At 44.0% G+C, this 14,758-nt stretch overlaps 1 protein-coding gene across 4 annotated transcripts in view; it reads left to right on the top strand.

Moving 5' to 3' along the window:
* Positions 1-785: 785 nt before the first annotated feature.
* LOC130356142 (heterogeneous nuclear ribonucleoprotein R) overlaps positions 786-14,758 on the top strand; it is a 59,392-nt gene continuing 45,419 nt past the window's right edge. Inside the window, exon 1 of one of the 4 annotated variants that reach the window (XM_056557226.1) lies at positions 786-1,038. The gene's annotated coding sequence lies outside the window, so the exon portion shown is untranslated. The other 3 variants (XM_056557229.1, XM_056557227.1, XM_056557230.1) reach the window with 3 other exon arrangements.

The raw sequence follows: 14,758 nt of genomic DNA, 5'->3' as shown, positions 1-14,758 counted from the left end.
AAAAGTACAGATCATGGCGCAAAAAATGAGCCCCCATACCGCCGCTTATACGGAAAAATAAAAAAGTTATAGGTCATCAAAATAAAGGGATTATAAACGTACTAATTTGGTTAAAAAGTTTGTGATTTTTTTTTAAGCGCAACAATAATATAAAAGTATATAATAATGGGTATCATTTTAATCGTATTGACCCTCAGAATAAAGAACACATGTCATTTTTACCAGAAATTGTACGGCGTGAAAACAAAACCTTCCAAAATTAGCAAAATTGCGTTTTTCGTTTTAATTTCCCCACAAAAATAGTGTTTTTTGGTTGCGCCATACATTTTATGATATAATGAGTGATGTCATTACAAAGGACAACTGGTCGCGCAAAAAACAAGCCCTCATACTAGTCTGTGGATGAAAATATAAAAGAGTTATGATTTTTAGAAGGCGAGGAGGAAAAAATGAAAACGTAAAAATTAAATTGTCTGAGTCCTTAAGGCCAAAATGGGCTGAGTCCTTAAGGGGTTAAGGACAGCCCTTTTTTGCAATTCTGACCACTCTCTCTAAGGGTTTGAATCTATCTACAAAATTAAGAAAAGGAATTGTTCCCATTGCTAGACTGGAGCCCCAATATCCTGAGTACACTCCATTCAGCTCTTTCCACCCGAAGCCGTGAGGGTTCCATGCGGTTCGTGTGTGTACACGGCGATGTGCATTGTCCCCGTCACATAAGCCCCCCGCTGTTATCTCGCATCCCTGGGGCACCAGCGATTGGACACATCGTAGCACGTTAGGCCAATGCCGCCCCTCGGAACGTCCCAGCATCACGGCCATGTTTATCCCGCGCCTTGGTTGGCTGCGACCGCTCATTCCCCTCATCCCTCGCTTTGCCTAATTGGAAGGCCCCTGGTATTCGCTCCTGACAGCCCCGTGTGCGGCGCCTGTGATTGGCCGAGGGCTCCGGGAGAAGGAGGCGTGCTCAGCCGGGGAAGACGCGCCATTTTACCAGCATAGTGCAGGGGCTGCTTAGTGCAGCCTTTGTGGACGCGGGTGAGTGAGATGCTCGGGCTGCCGGTGGTTGGAGGCGGTGTGTGGGATGCGCTGGCCGGGTGTGCACGGCGGCGGCCATGTTGTGTCTCGGTAGGCGGGTGTGTGAGGTAATCCTGCCTCCAGCTGATAAGAGGTGATTGTGAGGATGCAGGAGTGTCATCCCGAGGACCAGGCATCCGTGTGGCGCTCTGTACAGAGGGCATGTACCGGTGCCATGGAGGGCTTCATTAATACGGATTCTAGTGTCCGATTTATTTCTTAGCTTCTCATACAATCTATGTGACTGATATCATCAGGTACTTGTGCTCCAGAGCTGAACTCCCAATTCTGCTGGTTGCTATTAGAAACAGTCATGTGATCCTGACTCTATAGGGCAGTGTAATACCCTGGTTGGCTATTGTGGCAGTGATCCCTGGAATAAGTCAGTTTAACCCCTTGATGACTAGACTCCCCCCCCCCCCCCCCCCCCTTTCATCTTTTTAGTGCAGTGTTTCCCAACCAAGGTGCCTATAGGTGTAGCAAAACCACAACTCCCAGCATGCCCAGACAGCGAAAGGCTGTCTGGGCATGCTGGGAGTTGGTTTTCCAAAAGCTGGAGGCACTTTGGTTGGGAAACACTAGTGTGATATAAACCCTTAGATACAGGGGTGTGGAGAAAAAAAAAAAAACTATTGTCCAAGGGACAAAAAGCAGCAGAATCTACTTGTCCCTCATAAAAATCCACCTGTCCTGGTACAAAATAACTTTAACCCAAATAGTATGTAAATAAGGTCTTTTATCAATTAAAACTTGATAGGCAGACCAGTATGTCGCCCCATTAGGTGGATAGGGTCCCTGATAAGTAAGTCCGCCTCATTAACCCCTTAAGGACCCAGCCTATTTATACCTTAAAGACCTGGCCATTTTTTGAACATCTGACCACTGTCACTTTAAAGGAGATGTCTGGCGCAGACTTTTTCTATTCCGTCCTGCCCGGGCTGCAAAAAAAAGACAAAACACACTTTCACTTACCTCCATGGCCCTCATTTACTATTCTATACCCGACTTGTTTTTTTGTCGTTTTTTTTTTGGCACATCTTTGTCTGCGACATGTCGCAGACATCGTGCGCCAGTCTGCGTCACGATGCAACATTTTTTCCCGACGGACCCGATGTGGATTCTCCCAAACCCATACTCGACATTTCTGAGCTTTCCCACGTATTTATAAAGGTTTCCAACCCGAATATGTTGAATTGTTGTGGATTTTTTCCTGACAGCTCAGAGGAGTTGGAAACCAAAACCAACAAAACGCACGTGCGACAAACAGGGTGCGACATAATAATAAATACCAGGGGAAAAAAGCAGTCGGGTAAGAAAGCAACATAGACTTACAACCCGATTATCTAAGTAAATGAGGGCCCATATGTTCCCCTGGAGCTCCGAAACAGCTGATCGGTCGGCCTGTTGACTTCCTACTTCCTTTAGCCCGGTACGTCACACGGCGCTTCAGCCTATCACCGGCCGCAGCAATGTCCCGCCTCGGCCAGTGATAGGCTGAAGCACCGTGTGACGTACCGGGCTAAAGGAAGTAGGAAGTCAACAGGCCGACCGATGAGCTGTTGCGGAGCTCCGGGGGAACATATGGAGGTAAGTGAAACTTTGTTTTGTCTTTTTTTGCAGCCCGGGCAGGACGAAATAGAAAAAGTCTGCGCTGGACATCTCCTTTAAGCATTAATGACTCTGAAATGCTTTTACTTCTCACTCTGATTCCGAGATTGATTTTTCGTGACATATTCTACTTTATGTTAGTGGTAAAATTTTGTCGATACATGCATCATTTCTTGGGGGAAAAATTCCAAAATGTTAAGAAAAAATTGAAAACTTAGCATTTTTTTTTCTCTTTGAAGCTCTCTGCTTATAAGGAAAATGGATATTCCAAATAAATTATATATTGATTCACAAATACAATATGTCTACTTTATGTTGGCATCATAAAGTTGACATGTTTTTACTTTTGGAAGACATCAGAGGGCTTCAAAGTTCAGCAGCAATTTTTCACAATTTTTGGGAATTTTTCAGGGACCAGTTCAGTTTTTAAGGGGATTTGAAGGGCCTTCATATTATAAATACCCCACAAATTAACCAATTATAAAAACTGCACCCCTCAAAGTATTCAAAATGTGAAAAAGACAAAAAACAACAAGGTGCGCTCCTAGTGTGGACGGTATAGCAGAGTGGCTTCAATGTGCACAAAAATTGAAGGCTTACCACATCGTGTTGTGCTAAGAGCACAACACCTCAGCAGGCATATAGACTTGCAGGAAGAAATGGAGGTCAGCAGCCACGGTTTCCTTTCCAGGTTCCTCTCAGTCGCTGGATGGGCAATGAAAAGTGGTGGATAAAATCCAGGAAAACAGGAATTACCATACGGTGCTTTTACTCCTTGGACAGATGCAGGCAACAGTCCATATGACAGGTTAGTTCTTTATTGTGCAACTTCAAGTTGCACAATAAAGAACTAACCTGTCATATGGACTGTTGCCTGCATCTGTCCAAGGAGTAAAAGCGCCGTATGGTAATATCTGTTTTCCTGGATTTTATCCACCACTTTTCAAAGTATTCAAAATGACATTCAGTAAGTGTGTTAACCCTTTAGGTGTTTCACAGGAATAGCAGCAAAGTGAAGGAGAAAATTCAAAATCTTCATTTTTTTACACTCGCATGTTCTTGTAGACCCAGTTTTTGAATTTTTACAAGTGGTAAAAGGAGAAAAAGCCCCCAAAATGTGTAACTCAATTTCTCTCGAGTAAGCACATACCTCATATGTCTATGTAAAGTGTTCGGGGGGGCGCAATAGAGGGCTCAGAAGGGAAGGAGCGACAATGGGATTTAGTCACATGTCACATTTAGGAAGCCCCTATGGTGCCTGAACAGCAAAAAAAACCCACATGGCATACAATTTTGGAAACTACACCCATCAAGGAACGTAAGAAGGGGTCCAGTGAGCCTTTACACCCCACGGGTGTTTGACGACTTTTCGTTACAAATAGGATGTGTAAATGAAGGAAAAAAAAAATTTCCCCATATTTACCATTTTTTACAAAGGGCAATGGGAGAAAATGCGCCCCCCCCCCCCCCCCAAAAAAAAATAATAATTTTGTAACCCCATCTCTTCTGAGTATGGAAGACCCCATCTAAGGCTGTAAAATCCTCTGCGGGTGAACTTCAATGCTAAGAAGAGGAGTCACATTTGGCTTTTTGAAAGCAAATTTTGCTGAAATTGTTTTTGGGGGCATGTCGCATTTAGGAAGCCCCTGTGGTGCCAGAACAGCAAAAAAATACCCACATGGCATACCATTTTGGAAACTACACCCCTTAAAGGGGTATTCCAGTGAAAAACTTTTTTCTTTATATCAACTGGCTCCAGAAAGTGAAACAAATTTGTAAATTACTTCTATTAAAAAATCTTAATCCTTTCAATAATTATCAGCTGCTGAAGTTGAGTTGTTGTTTTCTGTCTGGCAACAGTGCTCTCTGCTGACATCTCTGCTTGTCTCGGGAACTGCACAGAGTAGAAGAGGTTTGCTATGGGCATTTGCTTCTAAACTGGGCGGTTCCCGAGACACATGTTATCAGAGAGCACTTAGACAGAAAAGAACAACTCAACTTCAGAAGCTCATGAGTACTGAAAGGATGTGTTTGACGACCTTTTGTTAAAGTTGGATGTGTAAATGAAAAAAATTTTAAAAAAATTTCACTAAAATGCAGTTTGCAGTTTTCCCCCCAAATTTTACAAGAGGTAATAGGAGAAAATGACCCCCAAAATTTGTAACCCTATTTCTTCTGAGTATAGAAATACCCCATGTGTGGACGTCAAGGGCTCTGCTGGTGAACTACAATGCTCAGAAGAGGAGGAGCGCCATTGAGCTTTTTGAAAGTGAATGTGTTTGGAATGGAAGTCGGGGGCCATGTGCGTTTACAAAGCCCCCCGTAGTGCCAGAACAGTGGACCCCCCACACATGTGACCCCATTTTGGAAACTACACCCCTCACAGAATGTAATAAGGGGTGCAGTGAGTATTTACACCCCATTGGCGTTTGACAGATCTTTTGGAACAGTGAGCTGTGCAAATGAAAAATAAAATTTTTCATTTTCACGGACCTCTGTTCCAAAAATCTGTCAGTCACCTGTCACCCCTTATTACATTACGTGAGGGGTGTAGTTTCCAAAATGCGGTCACATGTGGGGGGGGGGGTCAATTGTTCTGCACCACAGGGGGGATTTGTAAACACATGTGGCCTTAAATTCCAAACAAATTTTCTCTTCAAAATCCCAATTGCGCTCCTTCTCTTCTGAAATTTTGTGGGGCTTTTTTTCCTATTTTCCCTTTTAGGGTAACACCAGCATTTTAGTGAGAATTTTTTTTTTTTTCATTTTCCCATCCAAATTTAATGAAAATTCGTCAAACACCTGTGGGGTGTTAAGGCTCACTAAACCCCTTGTTACATTCTGTGAGGGGTGTAGTTTCCAAAATGGGGTCACATGTGGGTATTTTTTGCGTTTATGTCAGAACCGCTGTAAAATCAGCCACCCCTGTGCAAATCACCAATTTAGGCCTCAAATGTACATAGTGCGCTCTCACTCCTGAGCCTTTTTGTGCACCCGCAGAGCATTTTACGCCCACATATGGGGTATTTCCGTACTCAGAAGAAATTGCGTTACAAATTTTGGGGGTCCTTTTTTTTTTTTTCCCCTTTTACTGCTTGTGAAAATAAAAAGTATAGGGAAACACCAGCATGTTAGTGTAAACATTTAAATTTTTTTATACTAACAGGCTGGTGTAGCACCCAACTTTTCCTTTTCATAAGGGGTAAAAGGAGAAAAAGCCCCCCAAAATTTGTAGTGCAATTTCACCAGAGTACGGAAATACCCCATATGTGGCCCTAAACTGTTTCCTTGAAAGGCTATCACGCCCACTCCCGTAGGCTTGCATTGAGGGGCGGAGCGTGATGTCACACGAGGGCGGAGGCGTGACGTCACACGCCGCCGGTCGTGTGGTCGCCGGTATTCAGACCCGGAGCGAACACGCTCCGGGGACTGATTACAAACGAGGTGCCGCTTGCAAGATCCCTTAGATGTCTAAGCACTGGAGTACCCCTTAAATACGGATATTAGAAAATCCCATAGACTATAATGGGATTTTCTAACGGACGTATAGAATTTTGTTACTGCCGTTTTCAGCTGATTTTCACACGGATCTTTCTACGGATGTTTAAAAATGGGGGATTTTGTTGTGTGAAAGAAGCCTTATTGCAGTATTGGGCTAAGGGCTGCTTGCGTTGTCTTCTACATGTGAGTGCAGTGTATTCTATCAACGCTTGGCATGTTAAAGTCCCATTGTCGGATTAAAGGAGCGCTCCAGAATATAAATTGTCCCCCATACCACCGGCAGTAAAAAAATAAAGATGTGCATACCTTCCTCCGCTCCCCTGGGGCCTCCGGTAACCGGCTCTGGTCTCCGCCGCGATCCTCTTCCTGGTTGCCGGTGGTCGGCGAGTCATACTGCGCTCAGCCAATCACCAGCCGCAGTGAAGTCCAGACTCTAAACGGCGATAGGCTGAGTGGCAGTGTGAGAACGCTTCAAGACACAAAATTCTTCTCTACACCGGCACCTGCTGCCGGGGCCGAAAACGTCACACTGCCGCTCAGCCTATCACAGGCCGAGTTGGGACTTTACTGCGGACTGGTGATAGGCTGAGCGCAGTATGACTCGCCGACCACCAGCAACCAGGAAGAGGATCGCGGCGGAGACCGGAGCCGGTTACCGGGGGAGCGGAGGAAGATATGTACATCTCTATTTTTTTACTGCCGGCACTATGGGGGACAATTTTTATATTCTGGAGTTCTCCTTTTAAGGCTCCTTTCACACTATAAATTCATCTGTTTAAAGACCCGTTTTAATGTTTCGTTCTGAAAACCCTTAAAATTGTCCGTTACAAAATCCCATTATAGTGTATGGGACTTTTACATTATCAGCTTTAAGCTGTTATTAATAAAACTGACATTGTTTTGTGACTGGAGAAAGAACAGAAGAAATAGTGTGTGATTTCTCCTGCTATTCTCCCCGGAGACCGTCACACTACCATGTGACAACAGTAGTGTGAAAGGGGCTAAATTAAAATAAAATATAATGTTCGTTTATTAACCCCTTAAAATACCGGCAGCTTATTTTAGTTTTTTCATTTCTCACCTTCTAAGAGCCAATAACCTTTTTTTTTCTTTTTTTAAAACCCATATGAGGGATTGTTTTTTCCGGAGCCAATTGATCTTTGTAATGACACCTTTTATTTTACCACAAAATCTACGGCGTAAACATGAAATTATTTTGTGGGGAAATTGTAAAGACTAACTTTGAAACTTTTTTTTTTTTTTTTTGACTCTAGTACTTTAGTGCACTTCACGGTAAAACTGAATGTTAACTTTGTTACACAGGTTTATGTGCTTTTCTATCATTGCACTTGCACAAATTAGTATGTTAAAAATCACCCTATTTTGGCCCCTATGACTCTTATTTTTCTGCATACGACACTGTATGAGGGCTCCTTTTTTGGGCAGTGATCTGTTATTTGTATCCGTACCACTTTTGCGTATATGTAACTTTTTATTTTATTTTTATGTGATGTGACAAAAAGCAGCAATTTTGGATGTAATGGGTTGTGTCCTTAAAGCAAATCTGTCACCAGTGTCACCTGCACTAATCTGTCGGTACCGACAGGTAGTGCAGGTGACACTGATGACAACGGTACTTGCCTTGTCCCGTTCCGTGCAGGGGATCTCCGGTAAACTCCTCCGTTAACTTCAGCTCCGGCTCGGCTTAGTGACATCACTGCTGCTGTTCTCCAGCAGCGGGAGCCAGCAGAGAGCAGCAGCAGCTTGGGGCATGGGCGGAGCTTTGTGACGACAACTCTGCAGGGTCCCGCTGCAAGAGAACAGCAGCGGTGACGTTACTAAGCTTCCCCCGTGCCCCAAGCTGGGCCGGAGCTGAAGTTAAAGGATACCTCCGGGATGTACAACTTATCCCCTATCCTAGGAATATGGGATAAGTGTTAAATCATGGGGGGGGGGGGGGGGGGGTTCAACTGCTGGGGCCCCCGCAATCTCCCGAACAGAGCCCCGGCTTACTGCATGGAACGGGCATTTTCGACCACAGCACAAAGCTGCGGCCAACACGCCCCCTCCATACAGTTCTATGGCAGAGCCAAAGCGCTGCTTTCGACAATCTCCTGCTCTGCCACAGATCTGTATTGAGGGGGCGTATCGACCGCAGCTTTGTGCTGTGGTCAAAAATGCCCTTTCCATGCAGTGAGCCGGGGCTCCATTCGGGAGATTACGGGGGGCCCCAGCGGTCGGGCCCCCCTCGATCTAACACTTATCGCCTATCCTTAGGGTAGGGGATAAGTTGTACATCCCGGAGTTATCCTTCGACAGTGGAGATTACCGGAGATCCCCTGCACGGAACAGGATCAGGTAAGTACAGTTGTCATCAGTGTCACCTGCACTACCTGTCGGTACCGAAAGGTTAGTTCAGGTTATACTGGTGACAGATTTCCTTTAAGGGGTTATCTCGCAATCTGTTGAATGTTAGAGGTGAAAATAATTGAACTTTGCCAGAATGTATGTGCCACTCCAGCAGCTAACAACTTGACCCTCAAATAACGAACAGAAAAATGCAAAGTTATGGCACTTGGAAGGTGACAGGAAGTAAGTTGCTTGGTCATTAGAGGGTTAAAGGGATTTTCTATGTCTGCTGCCAAAAAAAAACCAAAAAAAAAAAAACCTTACCTACCCTGATCATCTGCTGCTCGTCCTCTCCGTTTTCAGCAATGTGCCAACCCTGCTGAAGTGCCCACTGATCCACCTTAGCTAGTGGTTGTAAATAATCAAAGAAAATATCTGTTGGAAGTTTTGATGTAGCCATTGTGCACAGGCTGCAAAAACAGTAACTCCCCCCCCCCCCCCCCCTGTCGTTCCCCCAGTGCACGGATATAACTCTTCTGGGCCCGGTCTAATTGCGCGTGTTGGAGCCCAACGTGTTACACTGCGATCAGGTTATCGTCAGGTGCAGTGATGTCCCGCCTTAGTCAGTGATACGCTGAGCGCAGTGTGATGTAAAGGGCTCAGGGAGAAGGCCAGGTCCAGGCTCCTTATATGACACAAATAATAATTTTTTGGGTTTGCCATACAATAACTGATGTCATTACAAAGTACTGTAGCTTTTGGTGGCTTCCGTTTCTACGCAGTGCATTTTTCGGTAAAAATGACATCTTATCTCTATTCTGTAGGTCCATATGGTTAAAAGGATACCCTACTTACCGTATATAGGTTTGATTTTGTATTACTTCAAAAAAAAAATCATAACTACATGCAGGAATTTTTTTTTTTAAATGTCCTCTTCTGACCCCTATAACTTTTTAATTTTTCAACATATGGGCTGGTGTGGGGGCTCATTTTTGCGCCCTGATCTGAAGTTTTTATCGGTACCATTTTAGTTTTGATGGGACTTTTTGATCACTTTTTATTCATGGTTTTCATTATATTAAGTGACCAAAAATACGCTATTTTGGACGTTTGGAATTTTCTCCTCGCATATGCCATTGACCGTGCTGTTTAACGATATATTTTTATAGTTTGGACATTTCCGCATGTGGCGATACCACATATGTTTTTACCTTTATTTACAGTTTTTTTTTTTTTGTTTATGGGAAAAGGGGGGTGATTCTTTTATTAGGGAAGGGGTTAAATGATAACTTATTTTTTTTTTTTTTTTGCAGTGTTAGTGTTGCATTAGCCACCGAGACAGACACCACGTTATATACCGTGCGCAGGGTGTACTGGTACGCCCTGCATCGTTAAGGGGTTAAAAAGTGGATGAAAAACACTGATCAAATAAAGTTTACCTGTTGTTGCAAACTATTTTATTTTTATAAAGCTACCTGGCTTATTAGATTAAACCAAAGTGATTTTAGTGTTATCACTGCTGTTAAACCCTGTAGAGTCCCCACCATGGTGCACAGCTATTTTTATTCTCCATTTCAGGGGGGCTAGACTAGACCTCGGTGGTTTTCCATTATAACACACAGGGACTTCCTTTCCATTCTCTAGCCATTCACTGCTTAACACATACTCCTTACTGCTGTGCCATGGTGATAAAACTGCACTGGACTGAAGATGGTAGCACTGTATTAGGGGTGATTTACATAACACTACTATATATGGCATGCAAAGTAGAAGGGGTAAGAGGTAGTCCAGGATTAGAAAAGAGCTTCTCTTTCAAAAACAGAGCACCTGTCTTCAGGTTGTGTGTGGTATTACAGCTCAGTTCCATTAACTCCTTAAATGGGTAGTCCAGTGGTGAACAACTTATCCCCTATCCAAAGGATGGGGGATAAGTTTTAGATCGCGGGGGGTCCGACCGCTGGGGTTGAAAGGGTTGAAGTCCTTAAGGGGTTAAAATTGCCCTATTTTGACCACCTATAACGTTCTCATTTTTCCAGGTTTTTTTTCTCCCCACCGTGATCTGTAGTTTTGATCAGTACCACTTTTGCTTATATTGAACTTTTTTTTTTAATCACTTTTTATACTTTTACGCCGTTCACTGAATTGGATAATTTACATTATATTTTGATAGTCCGAACATTTACGCATGCGGCGATACCAAATATTTCTTTATTTTTTTGAATGCTTATTTTTGGGATAAAATAGGAAAACTGGGCCATTAAAATTTTTATTGGGGGAGGTGCTTTTTCACATTTATTTAAAACAATTTTTTTTTTTACACTCTTTTTTTTTTTTTTTTTTGTCCCCATAGGGGGACTATTTATAGCAATCTTAGCTTGTATATACTGATCTGTGTATAGGCATAGCACTGATCAATATTATCGCTGATTATCGTTGAACCGGAGGAAAAGACCCCGGGATAACGGCTGGAGCAAGTAAGGGGACCTGTGGCCGCCATGTTGGATGATCGGATCCCCAAGGCAGCACCACGGGTGATCTAATCATCCATTTAAACACCTGCATTGCTTCAGATTCAGTGATCTGTATTGATCACGGCATCTGAGGGGTTAATGGCGGACTTCATCGGGATCACTGATGTCCGCCATTACCGGCGGGTCTGGTGGTCGTGTCATGTACAGGGCGTAAATGTACGTCCTAGTGTGTTAAGTACCAATGCACCAGGACGGCCATTTATGTCCATTTACCTTAAAGGGGTACTCTGCCCCGAGACATCTTATCCCCTAACCAAAGGATAGGGGATAAGATGTCAGATCGCCGGGGTCCCGCTGCAAGTTCGCTCTGCACGTAATGACGGGCAATACAGGGGCCGTAGCATCGTTACGTCATGGCTCCGCCCCTCGTGACGTCACAGCCCGCCCCCTCAAAAGTCTATGGGAGGGGGCGTGGCGGTCGTCATGCCCCCGCCACGGACTTGCATTTACGGGGCGGGGCCGTGATGTCACGAGCGGCGGGGCCGTGACGTCACGCTGCTCCGTCCCCTGCATCGGCTGTCATTATGCACAGAGCAAATTTGCTCTGTGCAGTAATGATCGCAGCAGCGATCCCGGGGGTCTGCAGCAGTTGGACCCCGGCAATCTTATCCCCTATCCTTTGGATAGGGGATAAGATGTCTAGGGGCGGAGTACCCCTTTAAGGGGTTAAAGTAAATGTAGGCAAGTTGTAGTACCAAACACAACCTGAATATTGGGTTGACACAGTTTTTAGAAAAAAAATTGGCCTGTTTTTCTTTTCCTGGAAAACTCCTAATGATACACTGGGGGACATTTATCAGTGTTTGTGTGAGGTAGTAAAGGTTTTACCCCGGTTTGCTTGGTGCATTGTTTGCATAGTTGCTAAAAATTTACCAAAATGGTGCACAGGACTTTATAAATTTTGCACAATTATTGAAACCAGTGAACTGCAGAGATTGCAAAGTTCGCTCCATGCAGAAAATGACACGGTGTGCTGCAGGAGAGATCAGACATCTTATCGCCTATCCTTTGGATAAGGGGTAAGATGTCTAGGGGCGGAGTACCCCTTTAATAACACCGCCTACTTTAACCCCTTAAGGACCAAGCCCATTTTCACCTAAAGGAGTATTCCAGGCAAAAACTTTTTTTTATATATATCAACAGGCTCCAGAAAGTTACAGATTTGTAAATTACTTCTATTAAAAAATCTTAATCCTTTCAGTACCTATGAGCTTCTGAAGTTAAGGTTGTTCTTTTCTGTCTAAGTGCTCTCTGATGACACCTGTCTCGGGAAACGCCCAGTTTAGAAGAGGTTTGCTATGGGGATTTGCTTCTAAACTGGGCGTTTCCAAAGACAGGTGTCATCAGAGAGGACTTAGACGGAAAAGAACAACCTTAACTTTAGAAGCTAATAAGTACTAGGGATCGACCGATTATCGGTTTGGCCGATAATCACGATTTTTGGCATTATCGGTATCGGCAATTACCTTGCCGATAATCCGATATTGAGAAGCACCAACACCCCCCCCACCCCCGACCCATCGCACCGCGTCGCACCGCCCCGGCCCCATTACCTCACCCATCCCCGGTTTTATAATTACCTGTTCCCGGGGTCAACGCTACTTCTGGCTCCTGCTGCGTCCTGCGCTACGCTGTGTGCAATGACGAGTGACGTGACGCGACGTCACTGTCGGTGTGCACAGTGACAGCTCAGGAGGATGCCACCGGAGCCAGATGTAGAGTGGACCCCCGGGAACAGGTAATTATAAAACCGGGGATGGGGAAGGCAATGGGGTCGGGGCGGTAGGGGGCACAGAGCTGAGCGGTGCGGCGGTGATAGGACTCAGGACCCCCGGACAGGCAGGGGGAGAGAAGCGGGCGGTGGCGGCAGTTTAAGGCACCGCAAAAGCAGCTGCAGTTCATTGATTTAAAGCGACCGCTGTGAATCAGTGATCTGCAGCGGTGTCACGGGGGGATAAATAGCCGATAAGTTATCGGCTATCGGCCCTAACCTCCACAGATTATCGGTATCGGCCCTAAAAAACTGATATCGGTCGATCCCTAATAAGTACTGAAAGGATTAAGATTTTGAAGTAATTTACAAATCTGTTTAACTTTCTGGAGCCAGTTGATATATAAAACATTTTTTTTTCCTAGATAACCCCTTTAAGGACCAGAGCGTTTTTTGAACATCTGACCACTGTCACTTTAAGCATTAACCCCTTAAGGACTCAAGCCTTTTTCCACTTTTGCATTTTCATTTTTTCCTCATTACCTTCTAAAATTCATAACGCTTTCAATTTTGCACATAAAATTCCATATGATGGCTTATTTTTTGCGCCACCAATTCTACTTTGCAGTGACATTAGTCATTTTACCCAAAAAACGGAAAAAACGGACGAAACGGAAAAAAATTTATTGTGCGACAAAATTGAAGAAAAAAAATGTCATTTTGGGGGCTTCCGTTTCCACGCAGTGCATTTTTCGATAAAAATGACACCTTAACTTTATTCTGTAGGTCCATACAGTTAAAATGATACCCTACTTATATAGGTTTGATTTTGTCGTACTTCTCATAACTACATGCAGGAAAATTTATAAGTTTTAAAATTGTCATCTTCTGACCCCTATAACTTTATTTTTCTGCGAACGGGGCGGTATGGGGCTAATTTTATGCACCGTATTCTGAAGATTTTATCTGTAACATTTTTACATTGATCAGACTTTTTGATCGCTTTATACATTTTTTTTATCATATAAAAAGTGACCAAAAATATGCTATTTTGGACTTTTGTATTTTTTTTTTGCAGGTACGCCATTGATCGTGCGGTTTAATTAACAATATATTTTTTATAGTTCAGACATTTACGCACGCGGCGATACCACATGTTTATTTACAGTTTTTTTTATGAGAGAAGGGGGTTGATTCAAACTTTTATTAGGGAAGGGGTTAAATGACCTTTAAACTTTTTTGTTCACTTATTTTTATTTTTATTTTGCAGTGTTATAGCTCCCATAGGGGGCTATAACTCTGCACACACTGGGGGAGATTTATCAAAACTTGTGCAGAAGAAAAGTTGCTGAGTTGCCCATAGCAACCAATCAGGTCGCTTCTTTCATTTCTAACAAGGCCTCTGCAAAATTAAACAAGCAATCTGATTGGTTGCTATAGGCAGCTGGGCAACTTTTCCTTTGCACTGGTTTTGATAAATCTCCCCCCACTGATCTTTTACCCTGATCCCTCCCAAAGCCATAGCTTTGCATGGATCAGCGTAATAGGGGGTTGATTGCTCAAGCCTGTGGCTCAGGCTTGGAGAAATCAAACGCTGATTGGACGCGATGGAGCAAGGTAAGGGGGCCTCCGCTCGCGTCCTAGCTGATCGGGACATTGCGACTTTATTGCAATGGTCCCGATCAGCCCGACTGAGCTGCCGGGAAACTTTTACTTTCGTTTTCGACGCGGCGATCAACTTTGATCGCCGCGTCTGAAGGGTTAATAGCGCGGCGGTCACGGCGTGACCCCGTTTTAAACACCGGGTGCAGGGCATACAGGTACGCCCTGCGTCCTTAAGAGTTTAATAACTCTGGGATGCTTTTACTTTTCATTCTAATTCCGAGATTATTTTTTCGTGACACATTCTACTTTGTTCGTGGTAAAGATGAGCGAACTTCCAGTAATTCAATTCATCACAAACTTCTTGACTTGGCGTTTG

Source organism: Hyla sarda, chromosome 2 (genome assembly GCF_029499605.1).
Source record: "Hyla sarda isolate aHylSar1 chromosome 2, aHylSar1.hap1, whole genome shotgun sequence".
NCBI classification, from domain to species: Eukaryota; Metazoa; Chordata; class Amphibia; order Anura; family Hylidae; genus Hyla; species Hyla sarda.
This window is presented reverse-complemented; position numbering and strand designations above follow the sequence as displayed.